Consider the following 27,933-nt stretch of genomic DNA (forward strand, 5'->3'; position numbering starts at 1 on the left):
TGCTTATGAGTTATTCCTGAGAGGGTCTCAGACCCCTCCCTTGTATCTTCTGGCTTCCAGTGGTCACCATTTCAACCTCCTCCCACCCCTCTTCTTCTTGCCCCCCTCACTGGCCGCCCCGGCTGCGGGTGGGGAACGCAGTCTAAAGACCTCGTCCTCTCGCTTCTTGTTTCTAGCAGCTGCAGCTGCCGCTGAAATTCGCTGTGGCCGCTGCCTCTTCCCGCTTTAATCCCAGACCTCCAGTCATTGGGCAGCTCCTCAGAGGCAAGAAGTCAACACCATGGCAACCCGACAAGCCTATCAAATCACGGGCTGGCGTGACAGCAGCAACACTGCAGGCAGAAGTGGGCTGGGCGGAAGAGCAAAGTGGCCACTGCGCTCAGGTACACAGTCTGGGAGTGGACAGCAACTGTCAGCCTCCACGTTCTGGCTACACAGATGTGCACCACCCAGTTCATAAACCTACCCATCCATGTCCCCTAGTAGGTTTGGAGGAGGCGGGGGCGAAAGAGGAGAGGGGGAGGAGGAGGAGGAAAGATGTATAGAGAAGTGGAAGAGTTTCGGAAGAGAGTTTCAAGCTAAAAGCAATTGAAGCCCTAGATACCGCAAACTAAGGATAACTTGTGCCCCATTAGTAGATGAAACCAAGTCACTATAACCTCAGAACCAGATTTAAAGAGTTTGCACAAAGGTGTGGGATTTTTCTTCATTGGTTCTGTCAATTGCTTGAGCAACATTAATGCAACATTGTGTTCTGGAGTTTGAAAAGTATAAAAGAAAATGTTACATTTTTAACTTTTACTGTCTGCCAGTGTCCAGTCTGCAAAAAATACAGCTGGATATCAATTTCAGCTAAGCTAATTGACTGCCTTGGAAATGACCTAAACTTTACCTGAAACTGTCTTAGCCTTGGTCTTTCCTAAAACGTGTGCTGTGTGTCATGTGTGTTCTAGATCTTCTCTGAAGAGAAGAAAACGAGGAGACTAGGAAATCCATGCATTCCTCTTGGGCCTACTTGGTCTTTGTATTTCCCAATTTTCCTTGAGCCCCCAAGTGCAAATAGAAGACAGGACTTTCATTAATAATTGAGAGCACTTTGTTAATTTACATGGTACAGTTTGAAGCTGAATTTTTCTTTTTCTTTTTTTTTATTTTAAAAGCAAACAATGTTTTTAGAAATGTGCAACATATTTCTTATTAACTTATGCAAACATTTGAACAACAATATAGGATGCTATCACTGACCATATATTGACCTCTATCACTTATCTCAAAGTTGATTTCTGAATTTGAAAGCACAAGTTTGTTGAAGTTATACAGGGTAGAAAGAGAAATCCATTTAATAATGAAGTTAATGAGTCATATTGAGGGAATCTTGTATGAATTCTAAAATGTACCTTTGAAAGTCCACTCCACATAAACACAATTCACTGAATAAACAATTATCATATTGATCTAACATTTTTTATGAAGAGGCTCTCAGGGTGTAAGTATTTAAGTTATACTTGGCATGCATAAAATACTAGAGACCTGGAAAGGGTTCTCAAAACAGCAATTGCAGTATTAAGCAGAATAGGGTAGGGAGCCAATTTTTTTGGCTCTAAAGAGAAATTCAGGGAAATCTTGAACTTCATTTCCTTACTTTCTCTGTATTTCACTGTTGATGGATCCTAATATTAAAATAGTACATTTTCAAAATATAATTTATTATATACCAAAAACAAGTATAATAACTGACACTGGAGAAACAGGTCATGATATACTAGAGAAAACTTTTGGATATAATGTGATTTTCCTTGCAGTGAAACTCTAATAACATTCTGGTAGCATTTTTTCTTTCTGTGCTACTCTGCAGACTTGTTCAATGAAGAACGGTTAAGCACAGAGAACTGAAAGTTTCTTGTAGTTTAAATGGTTACGTCAGTGCCAAGTTATCGATATCCTTGAATGTTTTTGGCTAATTCACATTACATCTGACATGTACTGAGTATTTACAGTGGGAAATGTAAGAAGAACACAGTACTACAATTTCAAATTAAAATGCGTATATTTTATATATTATCTTTCAAAACCAAGCTTGTAAATATAAAATGCTTTTAAAGAGAAGTTAAATGAAGTATACAAAAAAATCTTTCAGTATATTTTGACTTTGATAAGGATAAATGAACACAGGAGATATGACAATATTTCAAAGTTTATTATATCATTTAATAAATAGTGTACCTGGAGCCATTGAAAAATTTTAAATACCTTAGGATCTCTCATATTATTTGTGATGGATGTGTAATTATACTCATCAAAGACATGAACAGATACCATCATTCAAATGTTCATCTACATGTAATATTTCTAATTTTAAAGAATTAAAACGAGATGAAGTTAGTACATTATATCTAAATGAAAACAAGTATCTAAATGTTCTATTAGATCATTTAATCTTAGAAATTGTTATTTCTAAAGTTTGCTATGTATGGATTATTGAAAATTAAAACAATTTTTGCAAATACCGTACAGACTTTTTAAATCACAAATCAATTTTAATGTCTGCCCTTAAAAATACTCTCAGATTATACAATATATGACCATCTGCTTAAATACAGACTTATGTACATGCCACACACATGTTGCTAGTTAGCTCTACATTCAAATCTACATTCAAATGTAAATTCAGATTTACATTTCAAGCTATTTTCTATACTTCCAGTGTTTTCAGTAAGGATGTTCTTGGAAGGAGAAAATTTCTCTTTTTTTAGCCAATAAAAATAAGACAGTGGAATTAAATGTAATTTTAATGCTAAATTAAAAAAAAATCAGTAAAAGGATGCCTTGCTCATTTTCAGCAGAATGGAAACCATCTCCATAGAGTTCATTCTTGACCTTACCTGAATAAGTACTTTAACTTAAAGTATGAGATGCACCTAGAGGGGTAATACATTGAGCTTAATAGGAAGACAGTTAATAACCTTTTTTCATCCTCGTGCACTATCAATCATGGCTGTCACCAGTCTGCTGAATCAAAGCAAAAGTGTTCTTCACAGATGACTGATTAGAAACGCAAAATCACAAGATCCATCTTCATGGTCACTTTTATTATAGTCATTTTTAAACTGACAGCAACCTGCTCAGTTTCAGCACACTGGGCATCACAAATAGTGTCACTCAGGGCAGCTAAGCATGAGAAGAGGTTGGTTGGATTATACTTAAAAATAATTAGGCCCTCAACTCTTTGTGGAACCAAGAAAAAGGTATTCCTCTTTCCAGGCCCCCATTCCCTCCTCCCATAACTTGCTCTGATTTCATTGTATCATGAGCTTACCATCTTGAAGAGAGGCAATGCAAGGCAAAGTTTTTATCCTGGTTAATTATCTAGGAATTAGGGGGTGAATCTGTCCACTTGAGAATTACAGATAACTTTTTGTCTCCTGCTTTTTGTCAACATCATGACAAACAACAACATCGGTACCCTTAGAGTTAAGTTTAATAGGGTTCTTTTTATATAGAAATAGGTTTTTAGACTAAAGACTTCAGGAATGTAGATATTAGTGAGGTATTCTTGCTATAAGGGGCTCTTCTCCGTGGAAGACATTTAATAGCACCACCTGAACGCTATGGCACTGGAATTTCTGAGGTTGTAACTCTCCAAATCATAATCTTAAAGGTGGTCAAGACATTAACTATTAAGTAGTGATATAAATTCTCGATATGCAACCCCATGTTTTCTCCTTTTCAGCCCTAGAGTATTAAAAAATGACAAATTTGAAGAACTAACAAGTAGATGTACATAAAAATCATTCTGCTAGAGGGTTTGAAACAGTTCTGTCTGAGTCAAAGGGTGAGGAACTTTATCTTAAAGTCTTGAGTTTTATGCTACAAAGATGACTGACCCCTTCAGATTTATTTCATGATATTTTCATGCATGCCTTTAGAATATTTTAAGATACTATAGGGTACTAATGATGCAAATATTTACATGAGGAAAAATTTTAATAGACATTTAAATATGTTACGATTCATGTGCACATTTTATAGGGTTCTTATTTCATATTCAGAAAGGAAAATCCAGTTCGATTTAAATTTTAATTTCATAAGTTTAACTTAAGTGTCCTATTTTAAGTTTCTATAGAGTCATCATTTCCTTTCATCCCAAATGTTCATTTTCTTGTTAACAGCAGAACACAGAGAGAGAGAGAGAGAGATAGCGAGAGGAAAAAGAGAGAGAAAAATCTGTCAATGGTATGTCTTTATATAACACAATACCTTTATATTCATTTTCAAACATGTTTAATATTTTATATTTAATACCTCTTTGTGAAGCCATCGATTCTTTTCCTCCGGCTCTCCCTTCACACATGCAAACACACACACACCCCCAAACATGCACACACACACCTGTGTAGCTTTATTCTGGATTATAAGAATGCTTTTCTTTTCTGCACAAAATGCATAGGTAGACAAGATACATATAATGACATATCTGCACTTATACAGATTTTATAATTGCATATATATAATGGAATAGCTGTATTTTCCATGGATATAATAGATGCATAAATGTACTCTCTATGTATCTGAAGGCTAATATTAATTTCCTTAAATATTGTACTTTGTTTCTACAGATATATGTATTTAAAATAAAGAAGTTATGAAATATCCCAATTAACTACCCAGTTTGATTTTATCTTTTTTAGCTAAGTTAAATTGTCTTAGAATTTTGGATAGATGTATGTGTTAGTTGATGTTTTAAAATATTACCACCTAATAAAAATTGATGATGACAGTACTAATTGATACCTTGTTAGATATGGGAAATTAGGATTAAATTAAACGTTTACATCCTTTAGAAGCTGTGTAATTACAAAGATTACAATGTTAATCACCTTAACGGGTTCATATTCAGTTTACGGATAAAAATATAATTTCTCCAAACAAAATATGTGTGCGGGAGCATGCATGTGTATAGGTGCTTAATTTGGATAAATTAATACTTTTTAAAAAGAGGATGTCCCATACAATTCAATACCTTGCTTTTAAAACTAATTTTCAGTGTAAAAAATTCTTTTTGTCTGGGTTCTGCTAGCCAGAATATTTATGGAAGAGAGATTTATTTGAAATATCTGGATTTGGTGTTGCACTTTTTGCTACAAAATAATTCAGTGAAATGATATACATGATATTGGGCATCATCTTGGTAATCTATATAAGCAGTTACACTGGATCCAATATGAATTTTTAATATGATCACAAATATGAGCATTTATAAGACTTATAAAAATTATAGATCTAGTCAAAACTGAAAATAATTTTTTCCTTTGTATTTTAGAAACTTAACCAAAACTACTTTTTAAAAAATTAGTTTGTTTTGAAAGTTACTATGAAACATCTTTGTTTGATAATTTTATGTTTTGACATAGTTTGAAAACAAAACTCACATTTTAAGCTTCATGGATAATCTACAAAGTTTTTTGGAAAAAAAAATCAGCATCTTAATTTATGTGACATGTTGATCTATTTTGTTGCTGTTAGTTTTAAAAACCTGTATTGTTTTATGTGCATTTGCTTTATTGAGAGTGTTCTTATGTTTAAGTGACTATGTAAACCATATAATTTTATTGAATATAAGACTATCACATGGTAAATGGACTAGCGTAAAGCTTTTATAATTTAGTTGTTAGAGATACACTTAATACATAAGAACATATTCATCAAAGAATATTTTGAACAAAAAAAAGACTAATAATGTTTATATATTTCAGTTTGGAGCTAGAATTTATATTTGTACATTGCATGTACCATATAATATATGCATACATACATACAGTTACATCTAAATACTATCATGTCTAGATTACTGACTTCTCTAAATGGTAAAATGCTGTCACACACAAATATTGCACTTGTCTTTGTCATGCCTGCATTTATGCAACCTGAATAAGCAATTATGACATTTCTCTTTTTCCTGGAGTATGATTTTCCCTTGGTACTGGAATTGTTCTTTGTTGAATCTTTGTGATTAAAAAAAAAAAGCTGTTATATGAGTGTCAGTTCGCAATAAATGTGTGAGAAGATGAACGGTCAGGATAAACTGGCCATCTCTTAGCATGTCGTTTCTACCTGGGCTTCAGAGCTCTAGCTCCCAACTACTGATATTTAAAGAGAAAAGAAATGAAAGCAAAGGTCATACAAAAATCACCTTTAACATTTTATAGTAGAAAAAAGAGAAAATATTGAAATATTTTTAATAATTTGTTAGGTAATTCTATTTTAATTGCTTTCCTATATTAATGTTCAAAATGCTGTTATTTGCTATGATTTAAAATTGTTATTTTGTTCAACTCATACTCTTTACTCACAAAAAAGATATAGTTCTTAAAAATCACCAAAACTGAAATTATTGTTTTCTCTACATTCATATTCTCCGAAGCTTTCTGCCACTCAGCCACTAAAGCTGGAAGCTGCATTTTAGAACAAATAGACTATTTTGATCACTATGCTTTCTTCTTACCTTGAATTTCAGTTTGCAAAGAAATATGCAAATTGATTTAATGACAACTTTTCAAAATGCACTCCAAGATGTTAGTGATGTTTTCAAGTAAAAAATTTAGGGAGGTATGATTTAAAGATCCCTTTTTTTGATAGCTAAAGCTTTTATATATAAACCTTCACTTATGTATTACCCAACCACTGAAGAATTTTAATGTATTGCAGTTCATTTTGCAATATTTGCACAAACATTCAGAGTAGTATTATGTTGCTTAGTTATTTCATTATATTATATTTCACATTTAGATTTTCATTTGAATTTTCCTGTTTTCAACATTTGGATATCATCTCATTAACTATCATAAGCCAGTAGTTTAAGGAGGAGTAATTCTGAAATGTAAACACCCCTTCTAGAATTTTACAGCATTTCTATGGAAGAGAAAGAGGGGACTAGCATTACTTTCCCCCAAACATTTCCCTGTTATGATTATAAGAAAAGATCAGATGCTGTGGCAATTTTTTTCATATGTGATCTTTCTTCAGAATTATTTTCAAAGTCAACTGTCCTTAGACCTTATTTTCATCTCCAAAAAGCATTAAGCTTGCTTCTTTGTAAAATATTTCTTCATAACATATCTTAGTTTAATTCACTTTTAGCAAAAGAAACACCCAAACTCAATCTGGAGACCTCCTTCCAACATAATTTAGCTGGACCTTTTCTTAGTAAAGGTTTTCTGGTTTTCATTTTCACTTCATATTCTCAAATAAAAGATCCTTTGTTGTCTACCATTTGATTGGACTTAATGAAAAACACTCCATTTTAACTTAACAGTATTTCCTTTTGAATTTATTATATTTAAGAACACTGTCAAAAATCAAACATTTAATCTCAGGTTTTTATATTTCAAAATATATTACTATCACATGGCTCAGTGAGGTGATGTAAAAAGTACACTGAAAAGATTTCAAAAAGGAAAGCAAAAGCGGAAAAAAAAAAACGGCTTCATTTTAATATGAAACTAAATACTATAGCTAATGCGCAGATTGGGTACAGCAGCTAACTGTAAAGACTAACATGTGACAGGGTGCCAACAGCCGGATTGTGCAGTATTGACTAAATGAGCTTCACTGATTTGTATTGAGGCTAATATCTTCTTTAAACAATTCCGTGTAAATTGTGCGTATAAAGTCATTGGAAGCTATTTCTCAGGACAGCCTCGCTGGCTAGCTACCTGCTGGAGTGAGGAAGATAATCAATAGGAAGAAATAGAGCTGAGCATGAGCCTGGGAAGCTTCCGAGCAGTTAATGCTGATAAAAGTAGATGATGTCAATATTTGGGAATAGCACAACTCTAGGATAATAGACAAAAGAGAAGTGCATATGTTGTAGAGTGTTCAAACAGGGGCAAAATTAAAGCCGAAGTGCCAGATGATGCCCTGGGCTGCAAAAGACATTATTTATTACAGGTATTGTTAAATTTTTACTGAAATCCAAACAGAGCAAGATGTTATATGAAAAAGGTACCTAACTTTTATCAGAAGCTTAAATACCCATTTCCATTTCAATGGTCAATAAGTTCCTGCCAATGATTGGTTATAGGATAACCTGTCCTTCAAAGGTTTGGCAGATCTATGTTTTTATGTATGTAATACCACATGTCTCATTAAGAAATTGCTTTTAATTCTCAAAGTTGCTTCCAAGATATATAAAAAATAAATAACATATACAAGATAAAATGAGAACAGGCTGTCAAAGGGTGACACCAAAGATACAAGCAAACCTAATGGTCTTTGCGTATCCTTGTGTGATTATAGCAGCCACCTTATCTTCTAAGGGGAGTAGGCTTATTGGAAGTGAGGTAATGATATATTTTTACTAATTTAATACTGGAAATCAGTTTTCCTTTTGCTGTCAGGCGATGAAATTTTGTTCTTCTGTGCTGATCTTTCTGTTGATGTATTATGACATAGTCTGTCAACATGAACAGATATGTGAAAGGAGATTGGGTGACTGAGACGTACAACCTGCACAGAACTCTTCTTGAATTTTAAGCATGTTATAGTGTTTGGGTACAACAAGTAAGGCTGCACTTGCTTTAAAATGCTGTATTTTTATATGATTTAAGCCCAAGTAAAAAACAGGTGGACTCGGACAAGCCTCTAAACCGGAAATGAGTGAGCTGAATCCAAACCATGTATTTCAGAACACCTTTTAAAGAGCTCTTCCATGTCCTAAGTCGATTCCTTAAAAAACAAACAAAACAAAGCGAAACAAAACAAAACAAAACAAAAAAACCACCATTTGCAAAATACAGACGTTTTTTGACGAAGAGGAGAAATCAAGTCATGCATGTGTGATTATCAAACGTAGCCATTTTCTCCCAAATTAAACAATTCCACAACTGTTACATGCTTTTATTGTCACAGATGTTTTTATTGTTTGGTGTCAGATATCTGGATTATATCAAGCACATGATTCTGAGGTTAGGTAGAACAGCCACGCCTGATAGTTTGTACTTAAAACCAGGCTAACAAATGCTATTAGGAAAGCAAGCATGTTGATCAAGCACCTAACATTTTAAACACTGTTTATACCCATAAAAATAAAGAAATAAATAAATTTTACTCCTGCTTTTCATTTTATGCTTTTATTTGGGGGGGGATTACTGGTTATTTGGAATGTTTCATCTTCTCCAAATCACACATTGCAGTGACTAACCCAAGATGCAGGATTACAATCAAAATCATCTCAAACTCCAATATATAATCTTTATAAGCTTTCTTACAAATAAAAATATTTGCTCAAAAAAACCCTGGTAGTTGTCATCCCATCCTTTTATCTTAAATACAGAGAAATAAAAGACCTTTAGTCATTATTGAATTCTAAAGAAGGCTTCATTTCATATAAAGTATGAATTTTGATTTAGAGACACAGAAAAAAAAACCTTTAAGATCTATACTTCAACTAATTTGTTAATCTTGTGCCACTTTCAGCATTTGTCACACATATAGACCAGGAAATTGGCTCCATCTCATTCTAGCTCTGTATTGAATTAAAAACCTCTACTGCAAAGAAGAGCATGATGTGGGGAAAGAATAAATTTAGTTCTTTCTTTAGCAATGCACATATATTTCCATACATTTCACATCCTAAGGGAGCCTATGAATGCATTCAATAAATACAAAACTATAAACTATAATTCCAGAAAAGGCAAAGATTTACATTTTTCCTGCTTTTAATATACCATTTAAGTTTGAAGACTGAAAATTAAATACTTTTATACATTTTATTTTACTTTTTTAGTAGACACTTTCACTGTTAGAAATAAATCTATAATAACGAATCTTACTTGCTTCTTCCACTTGGATAATATTAACATGTTTAGATCAAAGCAAATTAAATATCAGTAGCAGCAAATTGAGAAAAAAAAAGTTTTCTGCTCTTTAAATCTATGTTTGTATTCCATTCACCAAAGTCCACCTTATGTAATCTAGTAGACATTATATGCAAATCATATATATGTGTACATTAAAAGGAGTGTCCATTCCTCTTTCATATTTTAGACTAGTAGAAAAGGTATTTTTCAACCAAGTACGATAATAATGGGATTTTTTCAGCATGATGGATGCATGTCTATGAAGATTTTGTGAAAATGAAATATGCCCACAGGTGAAGGGGATTACTAACTCTTGACATAGACTTGCTGTATGTAGAGTTCACTGGGCTTTCAAGTGTTTGAATCTGTGACTGTGTTCTGAGGAGACAGTACCATGTGGTAGATTTATGATGGTCTCGTGGAAACAGAGCTAGCAAAGATTATGGCACACTTGTTTAGAAAAACAGCGAGCTGAAGGTTCCTGATTTACACTGACATATATCTAGATGAAACCATAGTTTGCAAATTGCCTTGAGGAGTAATCTTTTATTAAGTGTTTGATAGATATCAAAATGTACATATCTCTTTTAAAACATACCAAGAATTTTGATCTTATTTCTGCAAAGATTTTTCTATATCTATAGGTTAAAATAATTTTTAGAGGTTAAACTATTTTTACTTCTACATTTCTATTTTCTAAGAACTTAAAAATTAATAACCAGTAAGAGAAATTGCATCGTGTTAAGAAATACATTTTATAATGTTGAAAAATTAAAAGGTCCTATAGTGTGAAAACATGTAAAATTTTACAGTAAATCAGCATAGCTGTTAAGAGGCTCAAAGTCTTCACAGCTTTTGTTTTTGGTTTTGTTTTTATATTTATGTTCTTATTCAAGGATGAAGAAATAACCTTCAAAGAAGGTGCCTTAATTGGTCAACTTACAACCTGTCACTCCCTGACTTCTTTCCGTTTTAAGTGTTTAATAAACGTAATCTTCATTTGAAGGATGTGGCTGTTTCTCCCTTATTTTATGAGGCTAGTGAAGCTACTCCTTCACTGAATTCAGACCTGAAATTGTGAGCTGATATGCTCACAGACTTTTTTCCTATGGAAAGTCTTATCTGTACATGATCGGAAATGGCCGAATGCATGACAAAAACTTGTAATCATCGTGTTCTGCATTTTTAATTTCTGTGATGCTATTCTTTGTTGTGCACCTTTAATTTGTGTAAGAGTGTCACCATTCCTATGTAGGAGAACCACATTTTTTCCACAATACCAATCTGTATGCTCCTAGTTAATCTGAGAAATAAGTGTTTGGGAAAAGAGGAGTGGTTTACAATTAAATAACAGCTTTGAAATTGCTGAAGTCACAGCTCCTTCCAAATATTCATCCTGTTGGTTCCATTATGCTTGTATTTTACAGCTTAGGATTTTGGATGTTTAATGCTGGGATTGTGTAAAGTGGGTGTTCCTAGAAGTTACACTTATGAATTATTGTGTTCCCCAACTGCTTCAGGGCATAAAATTTCTCTAAGAGACAGCAGCTGACAGATTGGAAGAAACTGGCTCAAAGTGTCAGATAACTTTTAACTTCTAATGTTGAGTTTTGAAAGTATCCTTTGGGTCTCTGTTCTTAGGGATTTAGTAAGAACAAATAGAATGCATAGGAAGCACATATTTCCACTATTGGCCTAGTCTTTTTTTTTTTTTTTTTATCATAGCTCAGAATACTTCAAAAAAAATAACATAACATGACATCTACCCTCTTAACAAATTTTAAATGTATAGTGCCCTACTCTTAACTATAGGCACAGCATTTTACAGCAGATCTCTAGAACTTTTTCATTTTACGTAACTGAAATTTTATATCCATTGAACAAGTCTCCATTTCCTTCTCCCCACTGACCCTCACCTCAATCTTACTCTCTGTTTCTGTGAATTTGACCATTGAGATGTCGCATATAAGTGGAATCGTGAGATATTTGTCCTTGCGTGACTGCCTTATTTCACTTGGCATGTATTTTCAAAGTGTATCGGGATACTTACCTCTGTCTACTGTTATCCTCCCCTTCCCCAGAGGGTCCCAGAGAAGGGACTCAGTTGGAATGTTCCACATGAAATAAAACAGTTCATTTACTAAGAGATTGCAAGAGAGAGAAGGGAAGGGTTAGAAGAGGAAACCTGATTGATTCTCACAGGACACAGGTACAGAGAGGTTGGTAGCCACCATTCTTGTCATTGTTGACTGTTGCTCACTACGTGGCAGGCATGATGATGAGGGCTTTATGTACATTGTCATATCCACCTGCTCAGCTTCCCACTGAGATAGGTGCTGTTATGATCCCCACTTTACAGATTAAGGAAATCAAAGCACAGAGGGATCACAGAGGGATGAAGTAACTTGCTCAAGTCTATAGAGCAGATCAGCGCTAGAGACAGGACCCAGCCTTCGTTTTGAGCAATTATGCTGCTTTCCTAATAGTCGCTGGGTAAACACATTTTTTTTTTTTAATACAAAGGAGTAAAATGAAGTATCAGTGAAGGAGAAACAGCTCTTCATTCTCCTAAGAAATAAGAAGAAAGTGCTCTTGGCCAAAGTTAGCTGATAGTCTTGCTATTTGGTTCTGAAGAAGGATAAATGTGTGGGAGTTAGATGCACAGTCCAGGGTGTAGATATCAGAGTGTTGGACGTGACAGGTTTAATCATTGAGGTTCTTTTTGGTGAGATGGTGTCTAGACCCCCACCGCTCTGAGTGGCATAAATTGCACTCTCAGGTTTGTAAAAGATGTGCAAAAATACAAGTATTCTTTATGAAAGTATCTGTTTCGGATGATATGTGTCTGTAACATTAATGGGACTTATTTGTGCTGTGCTCCTTTCTAAGAATGTTCTTTAGCTGTGGTTGTTGCATTTACATATCATTGTATGAGATCAAGTATAAGCCTATGGTACTGTGGGAGATTTTATTGTTTTTACTTCCCGGATCAGATTAAGTGCTTAACTTCTTATGCTCTCGCTAATGAATGCTTTTATTACTTTTGCTGCATTCACTATTCAAAAATAAAGTCACTAACATTTGCTTGTCTTATTTACTCATAAAGATTGCAGATTGTTTGAAAATTGGGCATACCCATCAAGCCAAATCCCATCACAGGTATACACTCTATTGTGGTAACAAAAGTATTTTGCTTCAGTAAAAAACTATGGAATTTATTTATGGGTAGAGAATGCCTCCGAGATAGTAGCGGCTCAGTAGATAACTGGATAAATACGTATTCGCTTCGATTAAATCTTATTGAAAGAGGCCATAGAAATCTTTGATCCCAACGTCAGTCATTCAGATTGAGGAGGTTAAAAATTACTTTGTTTTGGGGTGCCTGGGTGGCTCAGAGGGTTAAGCCTTTGTCTTCAGTTTGGGTCGTGATCTCAGGGTCCTGGGATCGAGTCCCACATCTGGGCTCTCTTCGGCGGGGAGCCTGCTCCCCCCTCTCTCTCTACCTGCCTCTCTGCCCACTTGTGATCTTTGTCAGATAAATAAATAAATAAAATCTTTAAAAAAATAAAAATTGTTTTGTTTTGTTTCCCTAGGGTGCTGTGAAAACCAGAATTGGGCCAATGCAGTTTGCTTTCAACTATCATGGTGGAAACAGAGAACATCAGAGAGGTACACAATTATCACTAAGCAAACAATAGAGCAAAAGTATATAAAACTGGAAGCCTTAGAATCAGGGAAAAAAACATTTGAATTCTAGCTCCAGTTGATATGGTGTTGTGACCCTAGACCAGTTATTAACCTCTTCAGGACAGTTTTCCTTTTGTATAAAATGTAGATTAAAATAACGGAGAGAGACACCTCAATCAATGGTTTTTAAATATTCTGTGAAATAGCACAGGACCTGGCACTGTGTAAATCCTCAGCAACCATGATTACCAAGATTAATACATGGTATTATTTTAATGTCCCCATGTATATATTGGTTTTACCAAGATTAATACATGGTATATTTTAATGTCCCTATGTATATATTGGTTTGCAATTTGAAAAGTTCCAATTTTGACACGTTACATTAATGGATGATATTTCAAATCAGTAACTTTTATTTTGAGTATTCTCTCAAGAATCATAGGAGACTCAAATCTGAGAGAAAAATTGAGAAACAGATATAATTCAGAATGTTTTGATTGTACAATCTTGTTGAGTTCATAAGCATTAAACTTTAATAATTTGGTTTTATAGTGGTAGAAATAGTCTATAAACAAAATATAAAACTAAGTAGAATTTGCGTTTCATAGTTGGCACAGGATTCACATTTTTGAACTGTGCTGCGGCTGCTATGGTGAATGAGATACTGTCTCTATATTTAAGAAACTTATAGTCCAATGGGATATTTATTGACCAAAATTATGATGTAAGAGCAGTAGGGGAAATAGTAATTCCATGAAACTAGTTTGAGAGTGTAAAGTCAGGCATTTAATTTATGTCACGGACTACTGAGAAGGCCAGTGCTTTTTTCAGACCTTTGAAGGCTCTGCATCTGTCACTATTGTGTGTACATGCATGTGTGTGTGTACATGTGCAGGTTCATGAATGAGAAAACAAAGCAAAAAAGTCCTCCTTTATTCCAGCTCTCATTGCCTTGTTTGTAGGAAGAGACATAGTGTTTTCCTCTCTCAACCTTAAGTGAAGAGATTGTTTCCCTGAAGGAATAATTAATTACGTGTGTGCATAAGCTGACGTCTAAGACTTCTACCAAGCAGTCATGGAAACAGTGAAATCGTTCATAAATAGCAAAATCTCTTCTACAGGAGAGGTCAATATTTATGATAAGTTTTCCACTTTTTTTTTTTTCTTTTCCAATTTTCTGCTTTCTTTCCAAAGTCTGTTGGGCAGTGCATACATAATTTTAGAAGGAAAAAAAAAAAGCAGAAATCTTTCCCTTTAACATTGACAGAGATAACAAATATCCTGTCTCTTCATTGTCCTTTGACTTCGGTGACTTGTGCCCTCGTGTGTGACCACAAGGCTCCCCTCCTGTTGACAGTTACAAGCTAAGGATAGACGCTTTGCCGGACTGCAGGCACAGTTCAGAGAAGCCGGAATGTTTTGGATAATTTGGACTGCTAAAGTGTCCCTGCATAGGGCACAGTATAGCCAAGTACTGGACACCTGGATGAAGCACAGAGAATGAGCACTCCTAAATCTTCTACCATATCTCATTCATGAATTAAATGAGCCTGACGAAAAATAAATTGAGGCTTCACGTCTACCTTCACCGTATATCATTACTTAGGACTTTCTAAACTGCTAAAGACAAAAAACAAAAACAAAAACAAAAACAACTCATACTAGTTTATTACTGTTGAAATTCACCAGAATTTTCATAGTCTATAAGCTGTCTGTAAGTAAATTCTCTGAGAGCTATTCAGCATTATTTTGTATTCTAATTTGGTATTGATGTTAAAAACATGACTGACTGCCATCTGTTATCACAGGTGTCATCTGATGGAAACGTTGGTTCTGGAGTTTCATTCACTCTGATATATTCTGTATGCAAGGGAAAAGGAAGCAAATAAATCTGTACTGCCCACCTCCACACAGCGAACTGTTGCTCTTTAAATGTAACCTCAGGATAGCATTAAGGTGGAACAGTTTTCCAATCTAGGGAGCATCATTTGTTCCCAGCTCAAAAGCCCAAGATTAAAGTATGCTTACATGCTAACAAGAGAAAGGAAAACAACTCACTGGAAGAAAAAAGAACAAAGCTTTGTTCATCTTATTTCATCCTTGCATTAACAGATTTACTCTTTTAATGATATAATTAACATATCCTGGGTACCCACTGGGTGCCTGAAACAGACACGCTGTAGAACTGGAGGTACAGAGCTGGACCAGCCTGCAAGTCCTACCTGTTAAATAGAAGTGAGATGAACATTTAATGCTGATACAATGTGAGGTATCAAGCCACGTTTCCAAACTGAATTGTAATTCAAAGTGTAGACATTGTGTCATAAGCATATTTCCATTGTCCTGCAGACTTTCTATTAACTTTTACAGCTTAGATGTATTCCTTCTTAACCATTCATGTTCTTCAGCTTTTAGATTGTTTCTGAACTTTGGCTATTATGGAGAGCATTATTATTTAAACCGTGGAAATCTGAAGAGTGCCCTCCATGTCCAATAATAAAGAAACAATGAAATAAATCATAGCATGAATATACAGTAGAGGAGTAGAAAACACAAAAATGATTCTTGTCAACATTTTTTAGTGATTTAAATGAAAAAGCAAAGCTAAAGTTGTGTTATACACACATACATTTATATATTAAGAGCTCCACAACATAAAATTTTGCATTTGTACAAAAACATCAGGAAAATTTTATCAAAATTTTATCTGGGCTTAATTCTGTATTCGGGGTTATGAGTAACTACTAGCAGGTTTTTTTTTTTCTTCTTTTTATTCTCTGCTTTGTAAAGTTTTAAGATTTATGTATTTATTGTACATGCACTGGGGAAGAGGCGGAAAGGGAGCGGAAGAAGGCTCCCTGTTGGACTGAGGGCCCCATCCCATGGCTCTGGGCTGGGGCTCAGGGCAGGGGCTCAGGGTTGGGGCTCCATCTAACCACCTGAGATCATGAAGCCAAGAGTCTGTCACTTAACCGACTGAGCCACCCGAGAGCCCTTGAAGTTTTTCTCTAAAGGTCATGTCTTATTTTAGAATCAGACTAAGCCTATATTCTTACTATATGTTTTAAGAAATTTGATTTTGAATTAAAAAGTGAATATTTTGTAGTTTTGAAAGGTATTTCCTAGTTTTTTCTCCGGATGATTTTTGCCAACTTAAACAGGCACCGGAAATAGCAATAATACCAGTACCGAGTCAGAAAAAAACCAAACCAAAACAAAACAAAAAACACAGCTTATTAAAACATAATAACTAAAAATACCTCATTGCTATTTTAATTTGCATTTTTTTACTAGAAAACACCATGATTATTGTTTCCTCTTTGATTTCTAATTTCTAAAAGATATTTCCTTTTGCCTGAATTCTATATAACATCTTTTGTCTTTATTTCTCATTTTCTTCCCTTAGAAAGAATTCTTTATGTAACACTAACATTTGATACAAATATTCTTCTTTGACTAATTTCCTTTTATTTTATGCTGTTTACTTTTCAGCGTTTTTAATGGCCAAATTTGTTAATATTTTTATTAACGATTTTATTTATAACTTCAAATTTTGAAAGTTTCTACCTCTCTAGAGTTAAGTAATTATTAAATTATTTTTGTTTAGTGTTGCTGTTGTTTGGATAGTGTTCTGTAGTTTTTAACTGAAAATTTTAAATTAACATTTATAGAATATTGTTTGTTTTATTGGCCTACATTTTTTCAAATGCTAATAAATGGTCCCAACACCATTATTTTCTTTTTTATGATGCTCTCTTTAATTATATTTGTGTATTCACATGCATATAAACATATACAGATTATATATACATATAGAATATGTGTATATTAATATGCATATATAGTGTTATTTTTTTTTTAAAGATTTTTTATTTATTCATTTGAGAGACAGAGTGAGCATGAGTTGGGGGAGAAGCAGAGGAGAGGGAGAACAGATTCCCTACTCACCAGGGAGCCCTCCTGGAACCCTAGGATCCTGAACTAAGGGCAGATGTTTCCCATCTTCCTTCCTTAACCTTACTGACTGAGTCACCCAGGCACCTAGATAGTGTTATTCTTGAATTTATTATTTTATTCTTTTAGTTTGCACATCTGTCTAGAAGTTTGTGCATCAGTCTAAAATACACACTGTTTTAATTAGAGCTGCTTTAATCTTAATCAATTGTAATAGTTCATATGTTTGTATACGCTCATTACTCCCCTTTCTATACATCTTAAAATATCCCTTTTATTGTTCTAAATTAATTTTACTGCTAATTTCTGTCATCTCCAAGAAAAAATCCAAAAAATTAGCATTATTAAAATTATGAATTATATTAAATGTACAAATTAATTGAGAAAAATTGAATAACAAATAATTATGGATAACTTTATAATTTGTTTGAACACAACTGTATTTTCTGGCTCAGATCAAGAAAGAATGATAATCTCTGCAGAGGCATGGATGCAGCATAACTCCCCAAACCCCAGTATTTTGGCCTTTTCCCTCATAAGGCTCTGAGAAAAAAGAACCCGCCACAAACACAACAAAACTTACCATCTCTGTGTTGCTAATGATTACAAATAAACTCTACAGTTGGGAGTAGTCCCCCCAAACATTAAAATATTGAAACAATGAAAGATTATTTAGGTTAACAAACATCTTGAGGAGACAACATTCAGCCTAAAAACCCTTCTTATCTCATAACCAATAATGACTGGTCAGATTTCCTAACACCTGAAATTTCAAAATAAGGGTGTTGATTAGAATGAAACTGTTAAATCTGAGCTACAGGTCAGATGTGGGGAAAATAGATCTAATCTGTATCATACACTTAGAACTTCAAATACTCTAAGGGACTGAGAGTGTTTGTGGAGGGAAGCCTGTGGAAGAGCTGTTAGCGGGACCGTTTCTCTTTTGGAGTCTTGTGTGGGGCCACATGGATGGAGGGTATGTGCTTACATTTGAGCCATTTCAGTTCATGCCTTGATTCCCCATTTTTTTCTTTACCCTAGTTAAGCTCTCTGTTACATGGTGCCTTGTATCTTAGACCCAACCCACATCTTGTTTCCATCTTGTTAGAGGCATGATTATTGGTAGCTTTCCCCATACTATTTGTTATACCGTATATATGCCTTGTGTCAAACACTGGGTTGCATATTTCGCACATCTTATTTTATTTACTCCTCAGAACAAATCTGAGGAGTATATAGCATTCCGGATTCCTACCTAATTTTTACTAGTACTCTTATTTCCCATCTTCCTCGGAATTTACAGTTTTACTGTAAATTTACTGGAATTTACAGTTTTTGTCTGTGGACAAATTTCCAGGGTTTCTCTGTAGCTCCATTGAACCCCAGAATCTACATTCCTTCATTAGTCTCCACCAGCTAGTATTGTCAATAAACTGATGTACTGAGTTCTCTCCATGGTTAGCATTGGTATCTAGGTCAGGGTTATCTTATCCCTCCCAGATCTGTTCATAGTTTGAAGTCTTGTCTGTCTTTCCATTAGTCCAACTATCTATTTAGTATGTCAATAAGGACAAACAGAAGAAATTCTAATTCTCATGCTTTCAAGGACCCACAAGGTGACATGTCTTAAATTCAGTGTTGATACAATAAAATATGTTCATAGCTGGAGATCCTTGACCAAAATGATTACCAGTCAGGTGCATGTCTATTGTTCCTCTATACCTATGAATTTAGCCTGATGCATTTTCAATACGTTACAATATACTATATGTTCTGAGTAAATAATCACTGATGGATGTTACCAATGGAAAAACATTTAGGAGGGAGTAGTAGAAAACTAAACCACAGGAAAAAGAGTGCTAGACTTTGAGTAGGATACCATGAGTCAATTTTTGGCTACATTCTATATTACCTGAGTGTCTGGGAAAGTTTTTTTAAACTTTTTGAGTCTTCGTTTCTTTATGTATAAAGTGTGGGTTATATTATTAACTTTTTCAAAAGATCTACAAAACTGTATATAGAAAAGACTATAAATTCAGGCATAGAGTAGGAGATCAGATCTATCAGAAAATAGATGACACGCTCAATGGGACAATTAAAGAAAAATTTTTAAAAAGATTTTATTTATTTATTTTTCAGATCCAGAGGGAGTACAAGCAGGGGGAACAGCAGACAAGAGAGAGTAGCAGGTTCTCTGATGAGCAGGGAGCCCGATGTGGGACCTGAGCCAAAGGCAGATGCTTAACTGATTGAGCCACCCAGGCATCCCCAGTTAACGAAATTTATCGGGAAGAATTCATTTACAAACCACAGACAGGTTTAAAAGAAATTGACAAGAGAGCTGTTCTTAGGCCATAAAGAGCAAGGGGAGTCGGGAGTTACTGGAACATGGAAAAGAGTTCTACCTATAGGAGAGGGCTGCCTTACTGGCTCAGGGAGGGTAAGCAGCAACTACAAACTCTTACTTCATGCCAGTACCATTACATAAACCCAATCGTAAGACTGACGGATTGGAGTCCGATTGATTCAGACCATAAAGGCCAGCTTTCTGGCAGGCAATGAGAGAGTAGAGAAGAATAGAAATTGGATCTGAAGGGGTAAAAAGACTAACAGAACACTCAAGACAGTTTTGTTGAATAAAGAATGCTTGAATCTGAATCCCTATTATCATTCCAAAGACAAAACCTTTGACCATAGATTGAAAATCTCATATTAAAGTGGAGAAAATATAGACGAAAGAAGATAATTAGGGAAAGACACTAAAATAACGGATAAATTGAAAATCAATGAGAGAAAATGTCAAAAAAAGGAGGCAAAAAAAAGACTTTGAATAAAAGCAAATGTATTATAATAACAATAAAAAAAGAAATTAAATATGGACCTTAAGATGAATATATAATATTATATTGTACTAAACTATACTATACTAGTGAACCTGTTATTGAGATTAGCAAGGCATGATTTTTTTTTATATAAAGATTTTATTTATTCATTTGAGACAGAGAGATACGGAAAGAGAGGTTGCATTAGCAGGTTTAGTGGTTGCTTAGGCTCCGGTCATGATCCTGGCATCCTGGGACAGAGCCCTGTGTCAGACTTCCTCCTTGGTAGGGGGGAGTTTGTTTTCCCTCTCCCTCTTCTTGCCCTCCCCCATTCACCTCACCCATGGTCTTTCTCACTTTCTCTGTATCTCAAATAAATAGATAAATAAAATCCATAGAACTAACTGCTACTAGGCATCAAGAAAATTCTTGAACACTCTTAAAAACACAGCAAAAAAGAATTTATAAAAATGTTAATAATCATTTAGAGAACTTTATCTGGACAAAAGCGAAAGAAGTTAGTTGTCATAAAGGAAGGCTGCATATCTTTATTTTAAAAGACTTAGGTTGGGGCGCCTGGGTGGCTCAGTGGGTTAAGCCACTGCCTTCGGCTCAGGTCATGATCTCAGGATCCTGGGATCAAAGTCCCACATCGGGCTCTCTGCTCAGCAGGGAGCCTGCTTCCCTCTCTCTCTCTCTCTGCCTGCCTCTCTGCCTACTTGTGATCTCTCTCTCTCTCTCTCTCTGTCAAATAAATAAATAAATAAATCTTAAAAAAAAAATAAAAGACTTAGGTTACCTGTCATCGAGTGGGCTGATTTTTTTTTTTCTTTTCCAATAGTCAAAATTCTATTCTTATTTCATTACTTCATAATTTACCATGCATTATTATATATCAGTATTTATCAACACGGAAAAGTTTTCATGGTGTCTTCATGGCAGAGGTGATCATTTTTTAAGAAACAAGTTAACTACATTCTCAATAGATAGAAATAATTGGCTTCATACTTATAATAAAATTGGTTAAATTGGGCGCCTGGGTGGCTCAGTGGGTTAAGCCTCTGCCTTCTGTTCAGGTCATGGTCCCAAGGTCCTGGGATCGAGCCCCACATCGGGCTCTCAGCTGAGCAGGGAGCCTACTTCCCCCCCACCCCTCTACTTGCCTCTCCGCCTACTTGTGATCTCTGTCTGTTAAATAAATTAAAAAAAAATTTAAAAAATTGGTTAAATTAAGTGGTCCAGGCAAACAACCTTTTTTACCTTTTAGTATGAAGATTAAGCAAAAGTGTGTGAATCATAAAATAATCGACCATGCAATTTCTGATTATATTCTGGGAAAATGGATAGTGTTTACAAATAATGTGAATTTTCATGACTCAGTGAATTCTAAAAAAACTAAAGACTGTGCTTTCCCAATTTTAGGAATCACATATAACAAATTTAACAAAACGCTATTCCTCAGGATAAAAGGTATCTTTAAAAGGAAGTGTGGGGTAAGCTCGATGTATAGTTATAGGGCATCTACTTTATGTATTATTTATTTATTTAAAACTTTAACAAATGTAGCTTTTTAAAATGCAAACTAACTCCCATGTCAAATTTAGATATCAGCTGAATAAATATCTCTAGAGCGGTATTAGGGAAAATGATTAGCAGGAAGTACAGCTACCAGAAGAAAATGTGGGAAGTAGGTGGTGGAAAAACAGAAATATGCTTTGAACCAACAAAAAACTTGACAGATGTTTTCCATTCCTCTGATTAACCAAAGGTAACCTGCAAAATTTTCACGAAGAGACAACAGTTGATGGACATTTTAGTTAAAGGAAAATTATGGTGCATTTTGACTTCTACTTAACATTCTCACTGAGTAGGTCTAAATATTTCAATGGATTCAGTCGGCTAAAGTCCACACAAGTATTTCCTAATAGGGGAGATCTCTGATCTAGCGATCCATGTGTATGTGTTGTGAATTGCATAAAACCCTATGCAGATTTTGACACATTTTTATATATATACAAAGAAAAATATAAGTGTGTACTCTGATGATATGACTCCTACAATCATCTTTAAACACTTGTCTCTACCTAAAAACAAATACAATTGTACTAGAGAGATTTTACTGATTGTTTTATCCAGAGGATCTGATCAATATCAGAAGAAAGCCCTATTTTCCTCGCCTCACAGAATTTTTCCTATTTCCCTGATATAAATTAATCCCAGTGTTGTGGTTGTGGTTGGGGGGTTGAGGGGGTGGAGTGGACATGTTTTACTTTTCGTGGGAAACAAAATATGTGGTTGCTGACTTTATTTGACAGCATCTCAGTATGGATGGCGGAGATAATTATCTGACGTATGGACTTCAGCAAGTGTTCCCTTAATTGTCCACCCAGCTGGTATTCTCAGAATTTTCCCAGCTTTTGTGTTTTTGATCACATAAACAATGAAAAATGAAAATGCCATGGGAGAGGAATTGCAAAGCAGTCAGATGCTAAAATCCTGGTTTCACAGTTTCAGTACATTTCAATACTTAGAAAGAAGGAGAATAGAGGAACTGAGAAATTTTCTATAAGCTAGAAAGAGTAACAAGAACTAAGTCTTGGACAAGGCTCTGAGTGGGTAGTAGTACTTCAGCGACAAGAATCCCACAAACCAAAATGGGGCACGTGGGATGGAAGGAAGGGAAAGAAAACAAGAAACAAAAGTATCTGTGTATATTAACCTTAAATGTGCTAGTGAAAATGTATAGGTTCTAAATACTGAGCCAACATTTGAAGGGTTTTCTTTTTGAGATTGAAAAATTTAAATGAATTTCTGCTGTTTATGTGCTTGTTGTAATAAGATAATATTTACATTCCACTTAGAAAATAAACCAAAGGCAGATATTGTTTTGTCTTATGCTCTTTTCACTTTATTTCACAGGAACAAAACGATTCCATCATTTTTATGTGACTCATATGCAAAACAAAATTTGCTCATCTGTGTGGTCTACTGATTGGAAATAAAATCAGATATTTCATCTACCTTCATTGAGTAAGAGAAAAATCAGTGTGATTCCAAGAAGAGATGAACTCATTTGGTAAAGAAATACTTGTTTTACAATTTTTAGAAAGAATTATCAATAACATCCTGTTAAAAAATGTCAGATGCCAGAGCATATTCTTTATTTTTAATATTTTAATTATATTATTATTTTAATAAAACCATGACTGGCACATGAAAGAACACATTCCAGTTTTGGAAAGATGCAGTTTCATGAATATTGAACTTTCCTTCTGTGTATATAAATCATAAAGTTCAAGTGTCACAAAAAATATCACCTCATATTTTTGGCTTATGCTTTCACATGCTTTCATGAACTTACTTAACCATATTGCCTTATTTTTGTACATAGATACAGCTTTACTTCACTTGTTCTGTTTTTGTTTCTACACTTAAATTCTATAACCCAAAAAATATGCTGACTTGCAAAGATTTTTTTTATTTTGTTTTTATTTCTGTTCTCAGATTTGTTTTCCTGGTACTATAGTATTTTGTGATGAGATGGCATTGAATGAATAAATGTAAGTTTAATTACCATCATTGTTTGATCAAATATTTGATTTGGGAATTGGTCAGTGGGATTGAGGAGTCAGTCACAATAATTTTATATTAGAACTAATTCAGGAGAGAGGTGCTGTTCCATTTACTTCTGCCAGTCAATGACAGGGTGAAATCTGAAATCTTTCATTCATTGGGATGCTAGATGAAACTGTCAGTGGTACCCTCAGATTTTTCGAAATGGTTGCATATTAGACGTTGTAGATAAAACCTTTATATATGTCCTCATAAAAAGATTTACCTCGGATGGCAAGGCTCAAAACTCAGCAGTACTGAGTATCAGTATAAAGTCACCTTCCACAGTCCTATTTAGAATTTCTGCATTTAATGTTTTTGGATGAGCAATTGAAATCATTAACAGAGAAGTTTTTTACATTTACCTTGGGCACAAAGGTTTGTGTAAACTGTTTTTCAAGAAAGATGGGAGACCTAAAAAAAGAGAAGTAATATATATTGTTTAGTATGCATGTTTGACACTCAGGTTTATTGATAGGTTCTGCTTTTTATAAGATGAATACTATGACAAATGACAGAGAAGAGATTGCACGTCACTATCTCTGTTCTATCTATGTACTGCCAGTGGGCAAAGATTTCTCATTTCATACATCATTTACAACTTCCTACAGTAATTTTACACAGTTCATATCCTTGGTACAAGGCATAGCAATTATGTATACACATATATGCATGCAGGCATACTGAATATGAAAGCCATGCGGTTCTAAAGAGTTGCAAAGTTCATACGCTCCAGCCAATAGACGCTGGTGAAACCTTTCTCATTTTAACTGATACCCCAGTGTTACCATGAAACTGGTTATTTCAGGAGGTCTTCTTTTAGAGTATGTTAGTAAAATATTATTTTCAGTTTTTCCAATTGCTTTTGTATCCCAAAAGTTACCTTAAAAAATAATTGTGTTTCAGTCACCTGGATGGCTTAGTCACTTAAGAATCTGACTCTTGACTTGGTTCCTGAGACTGAGACTCCATCCCCCTCCCCCCACCCCTTCCCCCTCCCCCCACCCCCCTCCCTCCACCCCCCTCCCCCTCCTGTTGGGCTCTGAGCTGGGGGTGGAGCCTGCTTTAAGATTCTGTCTCTCCCTCTCCCTCTGCCCCTTCACTCGCCTCCCCTGCACCTTTCTCTAAAAAAGAAAAAAAGAATATGTTCCCTTTTCTATACACTTTTACTCCTTTGCCTAAGTAGAATAAGAAAAATGCAGTTTTGCATTCTGGAGTGGATGAAAAGCAACCCTAAAATGTAGATTTTCAATTTTAAATGTGAATAGAGTAGGACAGCATTTGGTTATACTGGACTTTCTAAAATTATTTTCAGTTTTCATAGTTGTTCTACTTCTTCATCGAATGTAGTATACTTAACATCTAGAGAGACTGTAAATTATTAAATTGAAACATAATTTATAATCTCCAGAAATGAATTCTGAATGCTTTCACATGTTATCCGTAATATATAACTAATTTAAGATTTTTGAATTTCTAGTTTTTTTCCCCCAAATTTTATTATTTTTAATATTCTGGCTTTCATTATGTGTGGTTAGAATGATGAATGGTAACTCTTGAATTTTTTCAAAAGTACAGAAATCAATGATTCAGATTCAGCAAACACAATGAATCCCATAGTTACTTATTAATTAATTTTAAACAATTATTTGATGTGTTGACATGCTGTATACCTACTCCTCCACGACGAAGATTTCTTAAGATTTGTCCCTTTCTTTTCTTTTCTTTTTAAGATTTTATTTGTTTATTTGTTAGAACGAGAGAGAGGCAGGCAGAGGGAGAAGGAGGCTCCCTCCTGAGCAAAGAGCCCAATGTGGGATTCAACCCCAGGACCCTGGGATCATGACTAGAGCTGAAGGCAGACCCTCACCTGACTAAGCCACCCAGGCATTTCTGTCCCTTTCTTTTGAGAGATGACTCATTCCAGTTTCCTTTTATTAACCTTCGCCTGGTATCCCTGATGCATCAGAATGCATAAATCTATTTATGGAAAATAAGATTACTCATATTAGGTCCTTGTATTTTAAGACAAGACAGGAACACATAAATGGTATATTCTACTTTTGTGACTCTATTACTGATGTCTGATAAATGCACAAGATATTAGAGGTCTTTGTGTTTTAGTAAAATTCAGGAGAATAGATTGCCAATGCTATTCTGTCACTGACCATTTTCTTGTCCTTGAGTTGGTTCTTCCATGCACTTCAATATTTCACTTGTAAAATGAAGCAAAACTGGATGATCTAAATTTTTTAAAATATAGGTAAGATCTCTCTTACTAGCCATAACACCAGAAATGTTATATGCCTGGAAAGAGTTTTGCAAATTCATTTAAGGGTACAAAATGAAGGCCCTATGTTTTAAATTCAAGATTGTTCTAATGGCTACTGTAATTTAACTTTACTTGCCTATAATCCTAGTAATGTTATAGTCAATGACAAATGATAATTGTAGAAATAGCTCCAGTGTATCTTAATTTTATGGATAGTCACATTAAAAAAAACAAAACCGGTTAGCATTTTCACTGAACACTCAAATCCACATATCTGTTATTCATAGCTAGTTGCTTTTTGAAGACTTTTTACCAGGCTTTATAGAATGCCTGAATCACCCAGGAAGGGAATAAATGCCTCTTCAGGAGTAATGTAAAGTTTTTAAGATGAAGAATTTAGTCAAAAGCAGTTTTTTAAACGAACTTAAACATGGAATGATTGTTAAAAAGCCACACTAGTGAATGCTTTATAGCACGGACCCTAAAGTAACATACAGAGCTATGAGAGCGTTATGCATACGACATATATAAAAAAAACCCAAAAGGTTCTAGTGACTAATCATTTCTTCTTTTCTAATCTTGAGATTCAAAGGGAAGCCATTTTGACTGCAACTTCGTTCTCCATATACACACAAATCAAGAATGAGCTGTGTTTTTAGGCAATAAGTTAAAAAAAAAATAGCACCATGATCAGATCTCACTTTTTCCTTAGTAATGTAGATGTTTTTATTACTCCTTCATTCAATAGTATTTACTGAGGTTCTCCCATGACATAAAAAGTAACTAAACTCTACCTAGCTAAACGTACTTAGTTTGACAATAATTAAACGCAGCATCAGATTCTTGCCATAATAGACATGTATTAAGTTTCTATTGTTGTGTAAGAAATTGCTCTAAATGGGGTGGTTTGAAACAACAGACATTTATTATCTAAGGATCTCCGTGGATTGGGAGTCCAAACACAGATGAGGTGTGTCCTCTGAAAGACGGCTAGGGAAGCTTTGTTCAGGGTTGAGTTCTCAGGCGAATGTTTAACTAGGGAAGGATTCATTTGCAAATTCACTTAAATTACTGCTGTAACTTATTTCCATGTGGATGTAGGACTGAAGGCCTCATTTCTCACCAGCTGTTAGGGGGAGGTCCTTACAGGCCATTGGCTGATAGTGGTAGTTCTCCTCAGTTCCTTACCACATGGACCTTCCAACAAGACTGTTTGCTTCATCAAAGCCAGAAAGAGCAAGAGAGGCTCCTGCAAAAATGGGAGCTCTATATGACCTTATGTAAGTAATCAAATAATCCCATACATGTCAGTAATACATCCCACTGTCTTTACATATTCTGTTGGTGAAGAGCAAGTCACAGATCTCATTCACACCTAGGGAAAGGCGATCACAGATGGTAACAGGCATCAGAAGTGGGATGGTAGAGGACACTTTTAAGAGCTTGTCTGCCATATTACAAAAGCAACAGTCTAGGTATAATTCACTTTCAGAGAAATGCATGAACAAAATAGAAACAGTTAAGAACTCATACATTTTTACTTGGAAACTAGGAAGTTTGGTTTTGCTATTAGTAAGTTGTATGGCACTCAGGATTGGATCCATATCTGAAAATGGAAGGGATTGGACTAGAACGATTGCTAAAACCCTTTCTCAGCTCTAGACCTCTACAAGGCCTAGAATGTTTGGAACACATAGAATTATTCAGTGAACTAAATGTTTTACTT

The 27,933-nt window shown here is 34.7% G+C and overlaps 1 long non-coding RNA gene across 3 annotated transcripts in view; it reads left to right on the forward strand.

Annotated features, from left to right (window-relative positions):
• LOC122904509 overlaps window positions 1-27,933 on the forward strand; it is a 40,534-nt gene that overhangs the window by 10,559 nt on the left and 2,042 nt on the right. The window contains exons 3-6 of one of the 3 annotated variants that reach the window (XR_006384218.1): window positions 177-383; window positions 13,451-13,526; window positions 23,243-23,399; window positions 23,828-23,883. This is a non-coding gene — a long non-coding RNA (uncharacterized LOC122904509). Of the gene's footprint in view, window positions 1-176; window positions 384-13,450; window positions 13,527-23,242; window positions 23,884-27,933 lie in introns of all 3 variants that reach the window. The other 2 variants (XR_006384216.1, XR_006384217.1) reach the window with 2 other exon arrangements.

The sequence above is a fragment of the Neovison vison genome, chromosome 4, assembly GCF_020171115.1.
Source record: "Neovison vison isolate M4711 chromosome 4, ASM_NN_V1, whole genome shotgun sequence".
Classification (NCBI taxonomy): Eukaryota; Metazoa; Chordata; class Mammalia; order Carnivora; family Mustelidae; genus Neogale; species Neogale vison.